Source organism: Procambarus clarkii, chromosome 81 (genome assembly GCF_040958095.1).
Source record: "Procambarus clarkii isolate CNS0578487 chromosome 81, FALCON_Pclarkii_2.0, whole genome shotgun sequence".
Taxonomy (NCBI): Eukaryota; Metazoa; Arthropoda; class Malacostraca; order Decapoda; family Cambaridae; genus Procambarus; species Procambarus clarkii.
In genome coordinates this window covers 14661297-14683545 of record NC_091230.1, presented here as the reverse complement: position 1 = coordinate 14683545, position 22249 = coordinate 14661297, and the positions used below count along the sequence as shown (strand labels likewise).

At 39.7% G+C, this 22249-nt stretch overlaps 1 protein-coding gene across 12 annotated transcripts in view; it reads right to left on the bottom strand.

Annotated features, from left to right (window-relative positions):
- The window catches only part of ATP8A (ATPase phospholipid transporting 8A1), a 141572-nt gene that overhangs the window by 10630 nt on the left and 108693 nt on the right, over nt 1-22249 (bottom strand). The gene's annotated exons all lie outside the window — the stretch shown is intronic.

Sequence of the window (22249 nt, the reverse complement as noted above, 5' to 3'; positions counted from 1 at the left end):
ATTACAAAAGAAGCAGCAGTTAGATCTACTTGTTGACAAAACATATTGAAAGCATTCCAGTACCATAATAAAAGTTACAGTGGTTATGTAATACAAATACTGTGCAAGAGGTACTATCTGGGGATGTTTACAACAGATGTAGCAGCTTTCTTTGCCTTAACAGCATTACTAAATTGGAGCACATCTCAGTGAAGTATAAAGGCTTCATATGAATAAATACACAAACAAAAGTAGAAAAAGTAGACCGAGAACAAATTTAAAACAATTTTCCAAGTAACATAATAGATGGATTACTAAGAAAACAAAATAGATGTGGCATAGTCAGGGGCAGATAGACAATCCACAACTGGTGCGGTGGGGAAACATTTCCAATTGTCCGACTGGAACATGCTGGGGCCTGGGAGACACTCGAGACTACTCAATGCAGTTAGTAATGTAGAATGAAAGTGCATTTACATAAACGATAATGTCTTTCCAGGAGAAACTTTGCATCATAGAGTGCCAATCTACTCACTGGCTAAATACTGAATGACCTTCTAGGTCACTACCCTCAACTGTCACACCTTATAGTAGAAATGACACCACAACAAATTTCTACAATCTGACCTTTCCATATCCTATCTGAATCCAAAGTTAAGAAAATACACCACCAACCAAGAAACCAAGCACTTGGGACAACCAAATGTTCTGCTTAGAGAAATGCTTTACATATACACTCATAGTTTGATTTCAGACCTATTGCACTTTGTTACTCTGTAAGGCAAGTGTTACTGGAAACCACTACAACTAGGGGCCAGGATTACTTGGGCTGCAGAGTGCTGCAAACAAAAGCTACAGGGGAGAAAGAGGCTGAAGTAACATTTGCCTTAGTATACAAATCTCAGCAGCAGAGATGGACATCAACATGATGTCATGAAGTAAACTTATCTGTGGGTATCCAAAACCTCCAAGCACTGATGTCAGCACATCATTGCCAAAGAAAATGCCTCCAGTGTAGCAAATACCCTAAGTGTATTAGCCCCAGGATAAACCAGCGACCATTTCAGGTTAACATTACAAAGCAATTGGAAAATAAGAGCTGTAGAGATCGGTGCCATGGTACAAAGGTTGACGAAGTCTGCCTCTGGACAGAAGACTAAATGCTAAGAGAGAATCACCACCATCTGATCCACATAAAGAAGGCAAACGTTCCACTCTAGAAATGCAACTCATACGATTAGCAAAAAGTCGTGAACTTGTTGCAGAACACTGTGAGCTAGTCCATTACATGAGAAGAGTTGGAAAGGAAACTAGAAAGGATGTCTGAAGAGCAGAGCTGAGAACCAGGGCCAATCTGTTCACAGAGGAGCTAACAATTTTTCCACAAAGCTCTTCAGCTAACATAAGATTATCAATGGCAACTGTACCATTAAAAAAAGAAACTACATTTCACCAGCTAAAACTGAAAAGTAGTGTATCTACTGCAATACCACCATAATTATAGAAATGAGGCTCAAACAGGAAGCCAGTGGTTTCATGCAAATGCAAAGAGAATTACTTGAGAAATGCCAAACATTCTCAATCTGAGTTTTTTATTTTCTTCCTGCTTCTTTGCCTTTAGAGCAAACCTGGTAACTAGATGGTATCCTGGTAGATCTGGTGGTATGGCACCTAGCTGCTTTTCCACTTCAGAGCGTCTGTTTCCTGAGGAAGTAACATTCTCGGTGATATACCTCTTCAACTTGCCTTTGGGGTATTGTATAGGCATGCTTCTTCTCAATATTAGGAGTCATGGGTCATTCTCCTCTGGTCGTAGTAGTTAATTTTTTATTTTTTTTTTGCTTCCACTTGCTGCCTGCTCTTAGGGCGATATGGAACTACACACTGTATTTAGTGATTGATTTATGACAATGACCTTGGTTCCTTTGTATTATGTTTCTATGTGTATTACCTCACCTTTCACAATTAATTCACTGGGTGGTTCAGCTTTGCCATCCTGGGAGCTACTCCCATGTTTATGTCCTGAAAAATATACTTCATAAACCGACTTTATATTTTTATGAAATTTTCAGACATCCTGAAGTCCAACCATTTCTGGAGATCTGCTTATATGCTGGCTGCTGGATATCTGCCTAATATTCAGTGCCTTTGTCACAGTGAGGAGATGTTTAACAGTCCACATCTAAAAGTACACCCAGAAAGAAGGAAGACCATATTATGCATTACACAAATATACACTAATAGAGACAGAGCAAAGGAGTGGCAAGCAATGGTAAACTGAGGACGAGCAATTTATTTCCAGTGTACAAGTGACTAGACATAAAACAAATTATTCTTATATGCCAGTTAATGTCTTGACAGTTGAAGCCAGCCCCAAAGTGATTTGCCCGAAATGCTGCGCATATTAGTGGCTTTAGGTATAGTATGAACTAGTTCTTGTACAGTACAGGAATGTACTTAAAGTGAATGTACTCCTGTACTTTATCCAGTACAGGAATTGTAAATGGGAGGTCAAAGGCTCACTTCCCAGGTGGAGTGAGTATAGACAAGTTTAGACAAGATTAGACAAGATTGTTTCTCTTCATCTAGCACAGAGAGAACCTGAATGCAAGGTCCAGAAGAAGATAATGAGGGACCATGGGTTCAAGGGGCTGGAACCCTGTGGCTGGTTATTTTTTTACACATTACAGTATTTTCTGAATAAAATATTTTATCTTTCATTTACTATTGCACAAAAACTTCATTTTATTTTTACTTATACATTCTGATCAGTATAAATGTCATTGTCATACTATATAAGGTTAGACTCTGTGCAAGTAGCGGTGTGGTTCTAGACAGAAAATTATCACCAGAGGACCACATAAAGAACATTGAGCGAAGAACCTATGCTACACTTTCCAATTTCAGAATGACTTAAATACATGGATGGTGAAATACTAAAGAAATTGTTCACGACCTTTGCGAGACCAAGCTGGAATATGCAGCAGTTATATGGTGGCCATATCTTAAGCACATCAGCAAACTGGAAAAGGTGCAAAGACATGCAACTAAATGGCTCCCGGAACTGAAGGACAAGAAGGGCAAGAGCTTTTTCTTCTGACATAGAACTTCAAGAACAAGAAGTCATAGATTTAAACTAACTAAACAAAGTTGCCAAAGAAATATGAGAAAATTAACTTTGGCAAACAAGGTGGTAGACTGTTGGAACAAGTTAGGTGAGGTGGGGGTGAAGGCCACAACCATCAGTATTGTAGTTTCAAAGCATTATATGACAGTGTACTGGGAAGACACCACATTATCAGAGTAACTCTCATCCTATAACTACACTTTGGTAATTACAGAGTCTAACCTTAGATAATGACCAAGCCTCAAATCAGAAGATGGAGAAACGACATTTCAGTCCGTCCTGGACCAATATCAAGTCGTGTTTTCAGTCCAGGGGTAGATTGAAATGTTTTCCTTTCTCCATCTGACGTGTGGTTTGGTCATCATATCTCCAGCCACTTTATTGTGACTAACTTTTTATTTATATATATATATATATATATATATATATATATATATATATATATATATATATATATATATATATATATATATATATATATATATATATATATATATATATATATATATATATATATATATATATATATATATATATATATATATATATATATATATATATATATATATATATATATATATATATATATATATATATATATATATATATATATATATATATATATATATATATATATATATATATATATATATATATATATATATATATATATATATATATATATATATATATATATATATATATATATATATATATATATATATATATATATATATATATATATATATATATATATATATATATATATATATATATATATATATATATATATATATATATATATATATATATATATATATATATATATATATATATATATATATATATATATATATATATATATATATATATATATATATATATTTTATACATCAATAATCAACTTACAGATGTGGCAGTGTACCCATCAGTTTACATACCCCAGATCAATTACCACCGATGCCTGTTTAACAAGAAATAATTTTGATAATGAGGAACTGGCAGTAACATTATGATGTAAACACTTGCTACTTTGTGTACAGTACTGTATTTATACTGTATGCCAATACTTCAGAGGCACTGGAATAGCTATCAAAATGGTCAGTAATAAGACATGTTCTGTTGGGAATGTGAAACTTTACATAATGTGTGTGCCATCAGATTGAAAATAATTGCTATGTACTGTAAAAGATTGAGCGGGTATATAATACTTACACGATGTGTGTATGTGTTGGTATATAGAGGTGCGTGTTCATACAACCACAGAAAGATAATTGGGAAAAATATGCCTATGTAAGCTGCCTCATTACTACTTATGCTACAAGTAAAAAGACATCTTTTGTACTTACCATAACAACATATCATAAGGTAATGCATCATGAAAAATTGTACAAGCCACAAGAAAATAAAAGTCAAAGACAATATAGTAAGTATCACGGAAATACCAACATATGGCATAAGACAGTACAATCAAACATATGCCACATATACAGTACATATGCCACAAAAACAGTACATATAAATGCCACAAGACAAACATTAATAGTTAATGATATTTGTAAATTAGAAAAATGCTGGTGGCATCATGAAGAATGTGTGAGGAGAAGTTTAGCCACTGCTTGTCCTGCAGTCATGCAGATTATAGTTGCTCCCACCTACTGTTGCATCTGTTGCTCTGGGTCAGTGACATGCAGCCCACACAAGACAAAGTACAATGTAGCAAGTTGCCAAGTGGGCTACCTACCAAGGATGGCCACCATTTTCTTGGTCACAACTTTCCACATTATGAGCTTTCCTAAATATTTACACAACTGTTAATAGAGAGAGAATAATAAGTTCTTCTAAGCAATCAACTTTTGCTCAAAATGGAGTTAATACCATTTATGCTGTTAGAGTATTGGTACCCCTAATTGACTGCACTATAAGTAAATTCAGTATAATAGGGACGTGGCATTCCTGCTTGGTTTGTCGTAAGAAAGATCACTCCGAATTTGTTTTGCCATGGAACTGGAAAGCTTCAGAGCTCAGAGGGACAGTAAAATTGGTCACATTGTTTAAGGGTTCTAATAGTTCTGAACTGACCCTCAGCAGATCCCCCAGAAAGTACCAGGTTTCAAGACCGGCACCAGTACACTGAACACCAGGACCAGAATCTGGTGAGCACAGAGGAGAGAGGAACATGGGAATTTTATATCAACCCAGAAAACAAGTAAAACCACCCAGAAAGTACAGGCAAAGAAAAACAAACCATTATCTATTTATAATAAGAGTAGTGTACTATTTTCCAAATTGCTACTATACACTAGTCCTATACCAATATATTCTATTTAATTTTTTTTTTTAAAACATCATTTGGCAAACAAATGGCAATAAATTTACCCATAATCACACATTGATTAAAAAGAAAATCAATGTAGCAGTAGCAGTATTCTGCATGCCTGTGTGTTTACTAATATGACAACAATACCTGATCTCATGCAAAAGAAACATGCCAAAAGATGGTAAATGTCAAGTGATAGCAGTAGGATGCAGGCAAGACTTACCTGAACTCTCATGCCCTACCCCCGTGAGATAAAACCATCCTCAAGTCCTGGGATGCTGCAACTCATGCCAGAGCATCTGAGACACTTTTTAAAAGGATTAGCTTTATGGCCGCCATATTAAGGCTATAATGGTGCTGCTGCATTGCTGCACTTAATGCATTTCCTGGCACAGTTCAATCATTACACTATCTTGCAAAACCTGAGGGTACTAACATCTCTACCACTTCATGCACAAACAGTTCATAAATAAAGCAACACACAGTATAAATCCATTTGACAAGCTATATAATGTCATAAGAGTATATTCTGATAAAGTAGTGTATTACATCAAACCTGTACTTTAATGAGCGGCTCATGGAACATATTGTTCAAGATATGAACAGATACACTGCCAAACATACTGGAACCGAGGATACATAATAACAGTCATGAATGTAGTAATGGAAAAACACCACTAACTGAACTTTATGCATTTCTTGCCCTCTGCATGATGATGAAACATTCAGTGAAACATGTAATCCAGGATTATCAGAACAGTCTGCTGTCCCATCACCTATTTTCTGAAAATACACGGTTCGCAACAAGTATCTATTACAGTACTTCTCAGGTGTATTAATTTTGAGAATAGTGACAAACAGAATACAAATGATGCTGTGGATGTTCTCAGTGAACTTAATGGGAAGTACAAATATTGACAAAATCACTAGTGGCTTTCAAAGGACGTCTTGCCTTCAGGCTGTATATCCTCCAAACACCACAGGATTTGGACTCAACTTCTTTGTTCTGTGTTATTGTGAAACAGGAATGGCAATATATATGATACTTGACTTTGACACTGATGCAAACCATCTTGGTGACGATCCTCACAGTTTTTCAGGCAATGTAGTAAAGATGCTTATAGTTTCACTGCTGAACAAGGGCCACATTTTACATACAGACAATTATTATACTAGCCCATGGTAACAAGGTTCCTGCTCAAAAATAATATTGGAGTGTGTGGCAGAGGAAAGTCACGTAGAAGGGAAATGCCAGTGTTTGGCAAAAATATCACAGCAAGCCAGCTAAGAAAAAGTGACAAAATACTTGCAGTGCACTGGAAAGATAAACAAAAAGTGAATGTGTTGACAACCATTCATACTGGTAGGATGAATAGTGGCAAGGTCAGCAGAGCAATGAAAGGACCAACATATAAGCCAGATTGCATCAAGGTGTGCCCTTGATAACATATAAACCAGATTGTGTCATATTGCGGCTCAGTCTATTAAGGTGTGCCTGGGATCATCCTGGACGTAAGTTCTAACCCTCATCACTGCCCTTGTGGATTTATTCATTTGATATATCACGCTATTGTGATTTCTGTGTGCATTGAAGTAAGGGTGAAGAGGTTGACTATCTTGTTGACAGAGCCCGAGTGCATAGGGGAATTGTGTAAAACCCCTGGTTTGTGTCTCGGAGAGACTGCAGGATCCGTGTGATAGTAGCAGCATTCCCGGTTGCAATTCTTATGACCATGTCGTGGCTCAGTCGATTAAAGCGCGTCTGAGATCATCCTGGACTTAAGTTCGAACCCTCATCACGGCCCTTGTGGATTTATTTATTAATTACTTTTATGTTCAAAAACAAAAAGCACAAAAACAATTAAATTCTTTGCAAAGAATTCAAGATTGATTGTCACTAAGCGGGCGGTCTGGTAAACTGAAGTGGAGTCGGCTGCGCCACCAGAAACCCTGAGCTCGGTTGACCAATAGGTGTATCAACAAAGTCACAAGTCAAGGCAAAGGTCGTAACCCAATTTGAATTTTCCGAAGAAATTCGGGTTGTAACCTCAAAAATTCGTAAGTAATTTGTAAGTCGAGGTTCCACTGCATTTTTAAAACAAACTTTATTAATGAAATTAAACTGCATAGTCAAATTAAACTCTTATTGTCTAACAATATTATCTATGAACAGAATGCTTCCACAAATTAGCATGCCTACAGTTTTAAAGGTGTTATTCCATCACCAAAGATGGTTGATGAGTACAGTACTTTTATGTATTTATATGATCAATAGAATATACTACTATAATAGTACTGTACATAGTAATATTAACTCTAAAACATCTAACAGACCCAAAGTGCTACATACTGTATATCTGTGTACGAGAGGCCAACACTCGAGTACACATATTGCACTGGACAGCAATATTACTAGTACAGTACTGTAATCAACTTCAGACAAATGTAAAGCATTTCAGTTACCAAAACAAATGATAACTTCCTCCAGCAGGCAGCTTTGCATTGGTATTTCATTAACTATAATGTTTTACACCACATGCACAAAGTGTGGGGGCATCACATACAGTACTCATCAAAGCTATGCCGCATAATGTGTACCTGCAGTGTACACCTGTTCACTTGCTCTTCTCAATGCATCCTCATTTATTTAGGCATTGAATGTATTTTTGTCAGTTTGTAAATTCATACCATTTTACCAAATCACAAATAATGAAACATGCACTAGGAATACAATTTTGCATAAAATCTCAACCAACGAAAGTTACCATATGATTGAAAAAGTTGCATTATACTCTCAATGGATTAATGTATGTAAAGCTACATCAATAGCGGTAGTACTGTTTAGTGTACAGTAAACAGTAACATGGGTATGTCATGCATGGAGAGTTGCACATTATCTCAGCAGGGTTTAGGGAAAAAAAAAATTATAAAAAAAAAGACATTTTACTTGTAACCTTTATTTGAGTTGCAAGAGATCAATTTGATAATCAGCTGGCATCATGCATCAGGCACCAGCAATGCCTCAATTTCTAAAGCCTTTCTGGGATTATTTCTTATATGCTATATATCAAGGCAACTGAAGAAACTAAACAAAAATACAATAAGCTCTCTAATCTATGCATACCTCAATAAAAGTAAAGAAACCATTGAGCAAATAAATAACATTGTAAAACCATTTATATTACAGACTATCACCAAACATAGAAGCAGCTACTGTATACAAGGTTAAAAATACATTTGCCCATACAATTTTGAAGGAATATTTGAAGCCAGTGCTGGAAACCCTGATAAGTTTCAATGTCACATAAATTAACTAATGTACAAGTTCACCTCATCCATGAATGTCGGACAATTACTCAAGGATAATTCAAATGTACCCAAAATAACTAACTTCCGAGTGTAAGATGGAGTAAAATATTGTTGAATATCTACATGTTAGCAGTCTACAAAGCCAAGGATACTAAAACTGGCTGGTTTGTGAACAAATTAAAGTTCACACAGACTGGGCAAGTGGAAACTTTGCACGAGTAACTATGAAATTGTGTCACAGGAATCAGAGGAAAGCTATGTTATTAAAGTTTAGGAAAGGCAAAGGTCTGCATTTTCCCTCAGGTTTTGTTGGTCATGTTTTCCTCATAAGTAATTTTCCTCTTGCATTAATATATACTTAGTATCATAAGAAAGAAATTCTGCTGCTGTCACAAAGATCATACTTCTGTAGGATATGTCTGAGGGAAGCCCCCTTGCGGCTCCCCCAAAGCTACAATCCGGATACAGTGCCAAACTACTAGGTGCCATCAGTCGCAGAGTTCTTTTAGACCTATCGGGGACCATAAGTCAGAACCTGGCCCCTCTACTAAAGAGGTGCAGAGAGCAGTGCACTTTGATAAAATTGTCAGTGATTTTTAATCATGTCTGCCACTACTGGGAAGGCATTCACAAAGTCATCGAGACAAAACAGACCATAGCAAGTTAAAAGGATGCATCAATGGCTCAAACTCGCCATAAGAACTCCCCCAATAATGTAAACAACCAATAGAAAAGTTATGAAAATAGTGCAAGCTCATTTGCCCCCCACCTATTCCCCCCCATTTGAAGGTAGGAGGGAGACAGACCAGGACAATCACGGGGATCTAGTGGAGGGCCACCAAAAAAATATAAGTGTCCTACAACCCCACCAGGCAAAACAAAACCAGGAGGAACCAGGAGGTTCTTCCAGGAGGAACAGAACTGGCCACTATGAGACAGCTGCACAGTACCTTGCTCCCCAGCCAGCGACAATACTACCTCATACCCAAGTCCAAACAGTGGTAGGAAAAACCTCAGCTAATCCCAAGGACGGGCAATCACCGAGCAGAAAAAGAATCCTGCGGAGGTAGTCCCCAAACAGTTTGTGGAAGGTAACCTGAAACTGCAAGGGTAGTACTTACAGGGCACCTAAGGAAGGTGACCCTAGGTGCATGCAGCCCTAGTACTTCTTGAATTACACTTGGCTCACACACCAATCTATCATCACATCACACATCTATCTGGACCTAAAAAAGGCTTCTGACAGAGTTCCACATAAGAGGTTGTTCTGGAAACTGGAACATAATGGAGGGGTGACAGGTAAGCTTCTAACATAGATGAAAAATTTCCTAACTGACAGAAAAATGAGGGCCATAATCAGAGGCAATGTATCGGACTGGAGAAATGTCACTAGTGGAGAACCACAGGGTTCAGTTCTTGTACTGATAATGTTCATTGTCTACATAAACAATCTACTAGATGGAATACATAATTATATGAACATGTTTGCTGATGATGCTAAGATAATAGGGAAAATAAGAAACCTAAATGATTGTCATGCCCTTCAAGAAGACCTGGACAAAATAAGTATATGGAGCACCACTTGGCAAATAGAATTTAATGTGAATAAATGCCATGTTATGGAATGTGATAGTGGAGAACATAGACCCCACACAACCTAAAATTATTTGAGAAATCTTTAAAGAATTCTGACAAAGAAAGGGATCTAGGGGTGGTTCTAGATAGAAAACTGTCACCTGAGAATCACATTAAGAACATTGTGCAAGGAGCCTATGCTACACTTTCTAACTTCAGAATTGCTTTTAAATACATGATGGTGAAATACTAGAGAAATTGTTCATGACTTTTGTTAGACCAAAGCTAGAATATGCAGCAGTTGTATGGTGCCCGTATCTTAAGAAGCACATCAACAAACTGGAAAAGGTGCAAAGACATGCCACTAAGTGGCTTCCAGAACTGAAGGACAAGAGCTACAAGGAGAGGTTAGAGGCATTAAATATGCAAAACTAGAAGATAGAAGAAAAAGAGACGATATGATCACTACGTACAAAATAGTAACAGGAATCAATAAAATTGATAGGGAAGAATTCCTGAGACCCGGAACTTCAAGAACAAGAGGTCATAGATTTAAACTAACGAAACAAAGTTGCCGGAGAAATATAAGAAAATTCACTTTTGTAAACAGTGGTAGACGGTTGGAACAAGTTAGGCGAGGTGGTAGAAGCCAAAATTGTCGGTAATTTCAAAGCGTTATATGACAAAGAGTGCTGGGAAGATGGGACACTGTGAGCATAGCTCTCATCCTGTAACTACACTTAGGTAATTACACCACCACACAGCAGAGGAACACTGTAAGGCACAACACTGCTCAAAGGATTGAGCCAGAGTCGATCGACTGCTACTCTACACAACAGCCTCAGAACTTGGGTTGGGTAGTTGGCATGGGAGGTCTTGGGATCCCTCTTTCCCCTCCCTGGGAGGTGGGAGGTGCGCGGACAGCGGCACAGCAACTGTGGTGACGTCATACTTGTTTGCTTTTTTTTCTGATTACAGAGTTTTGCTTGCTCGTTCGACTTTCGGTATGCAATTTCTAGCCAGCTGTAGTATGTTTTGGGATTCCTACATTTCTGGGTGTCTGACCTGGTAGATGTCAGACAGACTGCTCCAATTACATGGGGATGTCTATAGGCCATTTGCTTCTCATGCCTCTCTGAGGGGGCTAGGTTCTGGCTCGTGTTCCCCGGTAGGCCTAGAACTCCATTGATCGACTGTTGCCACAGTCTAATATACACATCAGCCCTGTATAGCTCTGGGGAGCCAAAGGGGCTCTCCACAGAAAATGGCAACTATTTAGGTATACTAGAGCAGCTGAGTGAATTTGACCCTTTCTTGGAAGAACATCTCAAAATGTATGGAAATCCTGGAGAAGGGAATCCGTCATATTTATCACCAAATATTTGTGAGGAATTTATTGAATTAATTAGACAACAGGTTCTTTGTACTATTCTTGAAAAAGTAAAAAAAAAAAGTCAAAGTATTATTCAATATGTGTAGATGCCACTCCAGACATCTCACACACAGATCAACTGACATTTACTCTCCGATACACTAAAGACTGAGTCTGTGGAACGTTTCTTGATGTTCATCCCATCTTTTCTCATGGACCAAAGGCACTGTCCTGGATTTTTCTTAATGAGAACAAAATTCCACTATCAAACTGCCGTGGTCAGTCATACGATAATGCCTCAAATATGTCTGGAGATATAATGGATTGCAAGCACGGATTCATCAACTCAATGAGTTTGCCATCTATGTCCCTTGTGCTGGACACAGCCTAAACTTGGGAGTAAAAACAGCAGTGAGTTGTCTACAGACTTTCAAATTCTTTGACTTTGTTCAGCATCTGTATTAATTTTTTGCTGGTTCTACTCATCGCTGCATTGTATTCACATTATCTTTAGGAAAAGATTTTATGCACAGAGCGTTGTCATAGCAGGAAAGTGGCATCCCCAAAACAGTATAAGCAAAGAAAATATATTGTTAAATAGTATCTTCAGTGCTGTAAAATATATAGAAACAACAGTGTTAAATGTTGAAAAACAGGCTGTCACTTTATAAGACATACAAATGAATTATTTTGGGATACAAGGGTGTATGAAACATTATTGGAATTGGGATGTTGGACACAGATGTCTTGTGGACGTTGTTGTGGGCTGGACGAAGGGCAGGACGAAGGGCAGGACGAAGGGCAGGACAAAGGACAGGACAAAGGACAGGACAAAGGACAGGACAAAGGACAGGACGAAGGACAGGACGAAGGACAGGACGAAGGACAGGACGAAGGACAGGACGAAGGACAGGACGAAGGACAGGACGAAGGACAGGATGAAGGGCAAGACAAAGGGCAGGCTGGTTGTCGCTTGAGTGACGGGTGACGGTCTCCTATGATAACGATAAATGCACTGTTCTCATACATGCTATAGCGGTGCTCCTTCTCCATGTTAGTGATTGGCAGTTTTAAACTAAGTTTGTTTAAAGAACCCTGTGTTTAGGTGGTGTTTTGTGTTATTTTGAATCATTCACTCAGATTTCTGTGATACGTGGTCTATACCTACCAACTGTGGTCCCTATTTGTAAAGTATTTAAGTGCCAGGATTTTGTGTATGGTTAAAACCCATGTTACCTTTATAGCTCACTATAGTGTAGAATAGTGTGGGGACCTAAGTCCCAGTTTGTGTGGATCCAATAGTCAATGCTTATGATTGCTGAAAAGTATCCCTCTTAATCTCAACAAAGCTGTAACATAACAGTGCTCCATACTCGACTAAAATAATCCTGTTTTGCTCAGTAAAACCCAGTTGTGAAATTGTACCCCAAGGTGTATTTCTTGTCCCCTGTAAAACAAGGTTTATTGTTGGTCAAATTTTTAGTGGAGTATATACTGTACATATATATCCCTCTCATTTTTTATAAGAAAGTTTTGTTTTGTTAATTGTACTCTAGAGTATGGTTTTCAAGCCTATACCTTACATTATACTATCTCTCTCTATGTTTCTCTATGTTTCTCTATGTATCTATCTTTCTATCTCTATCTCTCTCCGAGATGGGACAGACTGGTCAATGAGTGCCAACATGGATCCAATAGTGTTTGCTGCCCACATGACCACGGTTGTGTTAACATGCCATGTTATTGCCTAGTCACCCCTGCAATTGTGCTGTCACTGTTCCAGCCTGCATTAAATGTGCTAAACTGCCACGGGACTTACCTGCATGTGATGATATGTGTGACCAATTGCAACATATAATCATTGCTGATAGGATAACATCACTCATCGCCTGGAGCAGAGTTGATGAATCCCGAGGGAAGGTCATCTAGTTAGCAAGGTGTGAACATGTCTGGATGAATTGAGGTAAGGCCAGCCAGTACTGTAAGTGTTCAATCCATCATTTTTGTTTGTGTTACCTAGTGATTGATTCCTTGGAATCAACCGCCTGGCTAAAGCGAGACTTTACCAGCGTCTGTAACAGGAGGTGGTCTGCCAGTAAAGGTAATATTTTGCTCTGACAGATCGCTAGTCTAAGTGGTAATGTCCTGTCAGATGCATTGTGTCTGATCATAGGATCACAAATTTAGCATCATATGTGACCACAGTGTTCCCCGTTATATTGCTTATGTGTCAAGTATTTATTCGACACTGGATGGAGTCTGTGCGACTCGATTGATACCAAGTATAAATTATTGAGTATTTTATACATTCTAAGAATGTGGTCAGTTGACCACTTATATAACAGCGATTATTAGTCTTGGTAACCTATTATTATCATTATCATTTGTTATTGTTTGATTTTTTGCAGGTACAATATTGTGATTACTGATATATCATTGTTGTGTACTTTAATCTTTTGCAATTATGTGATAAGATATTATTGGTGCACCGCTCAGGTTTTTGCTTGACAAGTGTGTTATAAGTGTATTGTCGTACACCAGTCGATTTTCCCTTGTGTTTGCCAGTGCTAAGAGAGTAATCATCAGTGTATTCAGTTAGAATAATTCTGTTGCCTATGGCATGTAGCAGGAGACATGTTCCCCTGAATGCTTAGCTATTGTGGAAGTAATACTCTCTCTTAACATAGTGTTTACATATGGTTATTTACATGTAATACTTACTTTAGTGAACTAGCCTTTAGTTACATATGCTTTCAGTCGAATCCTTTTCCCCCATACTTCTCTAGCACTACTTGCCATAAAACTCCCTGGTTCTTTTAATGCTTTTTGACACCATCTCAAGGGTAGAGCTGTTTCACAGCCTTGCATCATATAAATTCGATGTATGACCCCTCTAGCATTCTAAGTCCTGTAGTGAATGTTGTTTGGGTAGGACATTGATCCCCAGATACATGATTATAATATTATAGTGGAAGAGACCATTACTTCATGTCATCATCTCGGCCATTGGCGTGTTGATACTGATATCTTCTTGTTAACTCTTCGGGTAACTCAACTAGAGGTAGTGCAAGTGCAAGTTGTAATTGCAGGTCTTCTCTCAGAATCCAGTCATTACATATATTACTGTATATAAAAATAAAAACATTATTGATATGACTAATACAAAAGAACTTTTTTATCAGAAATTAAATTAAATAATCATGGCTTTGCAGAAGGCACAAAATACCTGAACTGAAAGGGAAACAATTGACTGGCAGCATGCACAGGTTGGCTGCAGGTTTGCGACCTCTTTCTGCCCAAACTCTCCACGTGTACTTTGCAGGGCAAAACATGCATATTTTGTGGCGTGCACAGGTTAGATTATCTCCTTGCCACACCACATGCTAAGTGAATCTACACCGACTCCAGTTCCAACAACCAGAAATCTACAAGGTCACTTTTCACATGCATCTGAAATGGCACCACCTCACCCACCTTATGGGAGCCTGTCGGCCGAGCGGACAGCACGCTGGACTTGTGATCCTGTGGTCCTGGGTTCGATCCCAGGCGCCGACGAGAAACAATGGGCAGAGTTTCTTTCACCCTATGCCCCTGTTACCTAGCAGTAAAATAGGTACCTGGGTGTTAGTCAGCTGTCATGGGCTGCTTCCTGGGGGTGGAGGCCTGGTTGAGGACCGGGCCGCGGGGACACTAAAAAGCCCCAAAATCATCTCAAGATAACCACCCCTACCATGGTGCCTGACCTCAGCCTAGACACCCTCAAGGCATCAAAGGCATCGACTTCTGACGGTGTCCCCAGGGCCTCTTCAGGCATTGCAGCCGCCTACTTAAGATACAGTCTCGCTACTCTCATTGTGCCGCTTTGCGTCTTTTTTGTTTATGCCCTCCAACCATTGCTCACTCAGTGCTCTCTTCTGTCCCCCTGGATGTGTGCCATGTCCTTGTGTCCCCCGACATCCCATCATTTGTGCTTTCTTGCCTCCTTCCTTCATTCTGTGTGCTGTCTGTGCAACATGAGTCCCGTCAGCTGCCACATGCCCTCTGTTTCCTTGTGCCTATACCTTCCCTGTGCTTTCCGATTTACCAGCACTTTTGTTCCTTCCTGTTTACCTTCCCCCTCTCCTTCTGCACACCCCATTTTGGCTGCCTGCCAAAATGGGAGCCTCGGGGGACGCTAAGCTCCGAAATCATCTCAAGATGACCTCAAGATAGCCCACTGCCCTTCTTACTTTTGGACTCGTGTAGGTTAATCACTGGACCCCCTTGTATGCTCTTCACAGGACCCTATATATTTTACACAGGCTTCCCTAATACATATTTTCCAAAGGGCCCCCTAGAGTCACCCACTGGACAGGAGACATTTTGACATCGCATGGTATTATGCACATCAGCAAGGTCATCTTACCTGAATTCCTTCCCGTTTGTTAATTTACTACACTGAAACACTGGCGTTCCCCACAGGTCAAGAGACATTTTGACAAAGCAGGAGATGATAATGCTACATGAGACATTTTGACAATGCAGGAGATGATAATGCTACATGAGACACCTTGACTATGGGGTGGACCAAGCATATGCAGAAAATAGAACTGACATGATGAAGGGTCAAAAGAAGATGAACATATCCCCTAACTCTTGCTTCATACACACTATAATATAGTTCTGTATTTGGGGTTATCCCACCAATGTGTTTATCCCACCACTGTGACCCTGTCGTGGTGCCTCCCAGACTGCTGCCTCCCAACTTCACACTAAGATGCTAAAACTAGTCATGGAGCGTGGTTAGCTCAGTAGCTCGACTGATAGAGCGACTATCTCCCATGCTTATGGGTCAGTGGTTCTCCTAGTGACCAGATGAAAGAAATACCACGAAACCTCGGTCCTCATAGTAAATTTCTAGATTCGGTAGTCGTAGTTTGTTTATACACGTATGGGTCCACCGCGAGCGTGGCGCTTCAGTTTACCAGCATGTCCCGCCTAGTGATGATCGCGCTTGGATTCTTTGTGAAGAATTTCATTGTTTTGTGCTTTTTTGGTTTCTGAACATAAAAGTTCTTATTATATATTATGCCATGGGTTCCAAGAAGTCAGTGGTAATGTTCAACCTAAGAAAATAGTTGTGAGGATGACAATAGAGGAAAAACAAGAGATCATTCATAGTGAGACAATGTGATGTCTCACTTCAGACAAGTGTTAAAACATAGGGAAAAGTAAGTCTCTATAGACAGATTCTTAGTGAGACAAACAAGCAGTGAGCCACAACCAGGTCCTAGTGGTATGCCTGCAAAACGTAAGAGAGAGAGTACCCCAGAAATGTTATCACTGCCTGATGTTATAATAGAAGGGGGACTCCCCTTCCAAACACTAACACTTCCCCCCCCCCCTCCTCACTGTCTTCCATACGCCAACAAGAGTCCTCCATAAAGATAAGGTAGCTATGAGTAGTTTCCTGTATAAAATGTATTTTTTAGTTAATATTTTTGGGGGTGTGGAACGGATTAATTTAATTTACATTATTTCTTACGGGAAAATTCATTTCGGTTTTCGTAGTTTTGGTATTCATACTTTCTCTGGGAACGGATTAACTACGAAAACAAAGGTATCACTGTATTGTTATCCATGTTTCCTTACACTCATCTTGTCGAGGGCTGCAGCAGGTAAAATGGGAAAAGAATGCACCTTATGCAAAGAGGTGCAATGTATGTGTGTGAGTATTCACGTAGTTGTATTCACCTAGTTGTGTTTGCGGGGGTTGAGCTTTGCTCTTTCGGCCCACCTCTCAACTGTCAATCAACTGTTTACTAACTACTTTTTTTTTCCACACCAGACACACACCCCAGGAAGCAGCCCGTGACAGCTGACTAAATTCCCAAGTACCTATTTACTGCTAGGTAACAGGGGCACTCAGGGTGAAAGAAACTTTGCCCATTTGTTTCTGCCTGGTGCGGGAATCGAGCCCGCGCCACAGAATTACAAGTCCTGCGTGCTATCCACCAGGCTACACACACACTAGTGGGAGTACCCAGCATTCCCTATGTTTGTCAGTCATTCTCCCACCTGTCTATTTATCTATCCATCAAGCGGCATTGCCCGTCCACTCCGTGGAATGAAATGAGACAGGCCAACTGCCAGGACATTGGACACTTCCCGAATGTGAATGGCACGAAGAGCTAAACCCCGAGAACTTGGCAGAAGAGCTAAACCCCGAGAACTTGGCAGAAGAGCTAAACCCCGAGAACTTGGCAGAAGAGCTACCAGAAGTGACCACCCGCAAAGAGCCACGGACCAAAGAGACACCCATCCCCCCTGGATGAGACAATGAACCACGGGGGAGCAGTCCGAATGGAGCCCGAGCACCAGGCCCCCGAGAAGCTGAATCCGTCGCAGTGCCTGCCCCACTGTCACAAACTCCCGCACTGTGCTGTGAGCCCGATGTACGGACAGCCCCCAGTGTCCCTGGGCGGACTGGTGAACACTGGTCACAAAGCCCCAACTGAGAGACAAGGCATCCATGAACACATCAAGCGAGGGAAGAGGAAGGCGCCATGGAACCGAACCCCAAAAACCTGAAGAGGAAGCCAGAGATGCAGCAAACCAATGCAAGGACACCGGGGACAAACCCAGGGATCGTGAGAGCGGTGAGAGACCACCCCGAAGATACCAGAACAGCCTCCGAAACCAAACCCTGCCCAGTGGATAAACTAGCAAGGCAAAGTTTATGCTCTCACACAGCAGCTTGAGCAACTGCTGGGTCTTCCTCAAAACAGCCAAAGGCGGGAACACAACCAGAGCAAAGCCGCCAAAGGGAGAGAAACGTACGCAGTTCGAGAACCTCACACTAAGCCCAGCCAAGGCTGAACCCCGGGACGGAACCAACTGGGACTTCTGCCAAGTAACCAGGAACCCGAACCCGGCAAGCTGGGAAAAAACCAGAATCCCGGCTAGCAGACAAGCAGACCAGCAGGGAGCTCACATCAACCAGTTGTCGAGGCAGACTGCCAGCCAGGAACACACCAGAACATCATAATGCACCCGATCAGTGTAAGAGGAACTGAACTCAAAACAAAACTGGAACCAACAGAGGCATAAACCAGGTCTTGCAGGTGATACACACCTAGGGTCTCCAAAACCTTCCCAGGGGAAAGCCAAGGGCATCCGGAAATTAACTGCATGGGAGGGGAAGGGTTTGATCCCTACCTACCGCATTTGCCGGCGGATAAGAGGCACAATGTGTAATAAAAATGTTTTGTTCTTGGATAAAAATGAGCCCCACACCTAAAATACTGAGCACCTAAGGCTAGGGAGACGGATGAGCAGACCAGACAAGGTCACTGGGCACAAAATTGGTGCCAAGAATAAAATAAAGAAAACAAGCCAATGACCAAAGTCTGAACACAAGACTAAGGTAATAATAAACAGAAGTACCACAGTCTTGTACACAAGACAAGACTGCCCTGGGAACACAAGTCCGGGAGACATGACCACCATCTACAATTCCTCAGGGGAATGGACAGGGTAGAAAAAGATGGATGAATCAATACGACTGGAACACCCATAATGGGATACAGGTGGAAGCCGAATACCCAAAGGAACCACAGACATCAGAAAAAATATGTCTCATGGCAGAGTAGTAAGGAAAGGGAATGCAGAAGGCAGTGAAGTGGTGGAGGCTGACACCCTACATAAGATCAAACTTACAGACGCAGGAGCTCGAGAAGCTCAGGAATGTGTACACCTGAAGACACAATAAACAAACTGGCAGCCAGAGAGAATCGTCAGCCACTGTGTGTGTGTAAACTGCACCCTCCCCAGTGCACCCCGTCCAGCCAATAACACTCCTCACCCGGATCAAGACGGAAACACCAAGGGCGAAGACAATGCCAAGTGACAAAATCCTCAAATGGGAGCGAGTTCTGAATGCCCCGGGAAATAGATAACCCTGAAATCCAAGGGTATTGCTTACAGAGCACCTAGGGAAGAACACCCTAGGTGCATACAATAAGACACCTGGCCACCACACCACACATACACACTGCTGGTACAGCCATACAGGGCAAAATCCAGAACAGGAATGTGAGGCCAGAGGTGATCAAGCTGACTCTAGCACATCAGTTCAAGAATTGAAGGGAGGCTGCCGGCTGCCCCCTCTGTCCCTTTGGGGGAAGGAGTCGCACTAACGAGCGGGAGTGCTAGTTGGTTGAAGTGTTGCTCATTTTTTTTCTGGGAGAAGTTCTGCCACGTTCAGACGTAGGTCGCAATTTTCATCAGAGTGTGGTCCATTTTGTTTCTCCTATCTTTCTGGGTGCTTCCCTGGTCCATGGCAGTTACGAAATACTTTAAATATAAAGTGTTCTGAGGTCATTGGTGCCTGCGCCTTTCTGAGGGAGCCAGGTTCTGGCTCACGGTTCCCGGTAGGCATAAAGACTTCTGTGACTGATGACCCCAAAATAATATAGCACACATCAGTTCGGTTATCTACAGGGAGCCGACGGGGCTCTCCACAGAAAATATGAATTTTTAAAAATTCACAAAAGAAAGCATCTTATTTATTTAAGTTCAGGAGGAATGTGTATTTAACTTCTTCATTTAAAAAATAGCATTTGACCAGTTTATGCAGTAATCACCTACAATATGTTACATGTAATGATTTGTAATCATTTTTGGTTGGCAAATTCCATTTATTCACACAGATTTTATGAAATGATAAAATATGCGACTTAAAAAATATTGTGCACGGCCAAAACGAAGGTACATTTACGGTTACTTGCACTCGGTAACAGCAGTATTTTTCAGGTACTGTATACTATTCTGTACAATATTATACAACAAAATATATATATGACAAAATACTTAAGCAACAAATTCCAAACCAGTATATTCTGACCATTATGTTTTGATGTATATCAGTAAACAATGTGGAAAATCAGATTAGTAAGTTCAGAAAAGATAGTTCTTGTAAACTGCACTTTTTTTTAGGCTTATCTAGTATCATCATTGATAAAACTCAATGAGACACCCAGCCCACAACTCTGAAAATAAAAGAATTGATGACGCTTCAGTCCATCCTGAACCATTAATAAGTTAGTTTGATATTGGTCCCGGATGGGCCAAATTATCATCAAATTCTATTTTCAAAGTTGCACATTGAGTGTCTAATTTTCAGTCAAGTTATTGTGACTTATTCTGTAAAATTCAATGAGTATTTTATCATTTTCTAATAAAAATTCAAGCATTTCTCCTGGTGTGGTGTTCTTCTTCATTTCTTCTTGACTCTTGGCCAACTTTAATATATTTTCTTCACCCTCTGCTCATTTTGAGAGTACTGTATATAAAGGTTGGACACATTGGACTAGTTAAATAACTTTTGGTATTATGCCTATATTAATAGGTGCCAATTAGGGGACATATTTAAGCAAAGCCTGAAACATTGTATTATTACCTTCTACCCATTATGAATTTACTTTGCATTTCCTCCACCTCTAAATGCACTTCTCTCAGAAATGAAGCTGGGCAGGGAAAACATGAGCTACATTCCCACTAAATAAAGGTTATTCATCTTTTACTTTTCAGTAATAACCAAATTCTTACATTTACATTCCTGGTTTTAACTGGAAAAAGTAATGGCACTAATACTGTAGCAGTACATTTGCCAGTGTTTAACAGGGTGTATAGTCCTATGACGGCATCTTACAGTTTCAAATTAGTAAGAGTCTGTTGTATTACTGAACACTGCATGGTTAAGATGGTTCAAGCTTCAAATACCTGAATCAGTGAGTAACTCACCCACTGATTCTGAGTAACTTGTATATCAGTGAGTAATTTGTCTATTTAACTAGAAGTTGTGAAGAAAAAGTTGGTGTGTCAGTCAGAGTTACCTAGGAGAATGCCGAGGTTAAAACAGGTTGGTGTGGTTAATTAACACTACACACGACCAAACTACACACACTATCACCAGTTATAAGACACTAATCAACACAAACTATCGTGTAAATAATACTCAGAAAAAGGCAATAAAACCCGTTAACAAACAATACCTATATACAGTACTAACATCTGGTAATTATACAGATTACTAATATCATTCAACGGACAAAAAATAATTTCATGAGGTATTCAAAAAATGTAAAAAATATGCTGAAGCAATTCATGCTTCCAAGATTTAAGAATTATCATCATCATATTAAAAAATCAAAAGGAAATATATTCATTCAATTAATTAGAAAGATGTAATAACTAAAACATCTAATCAATCAAAGGAATGGATATATCCCTATAAACATCAAATTGCTCAAGTTCTTAATAATAAAATAATATTATCAACAAAATTTGTGACAAGATAATACATTATATTGAAAAGACACAATACCAAGGCCTTAAGAATATGTTGACTAGATGTTCATGCTAAACCAGACTAGTTCTACACAGTACACTGATCCATTTCTCAACATTAAAACAGACAAAAAAAAAAGTGATGTAGTGCTTTTTAATGACATTAAATTAGCAACCATTAATACAAACACCCATAGCCAAGCTTATCATGAATATGGATGCAGGAGTGCAGAGTGGT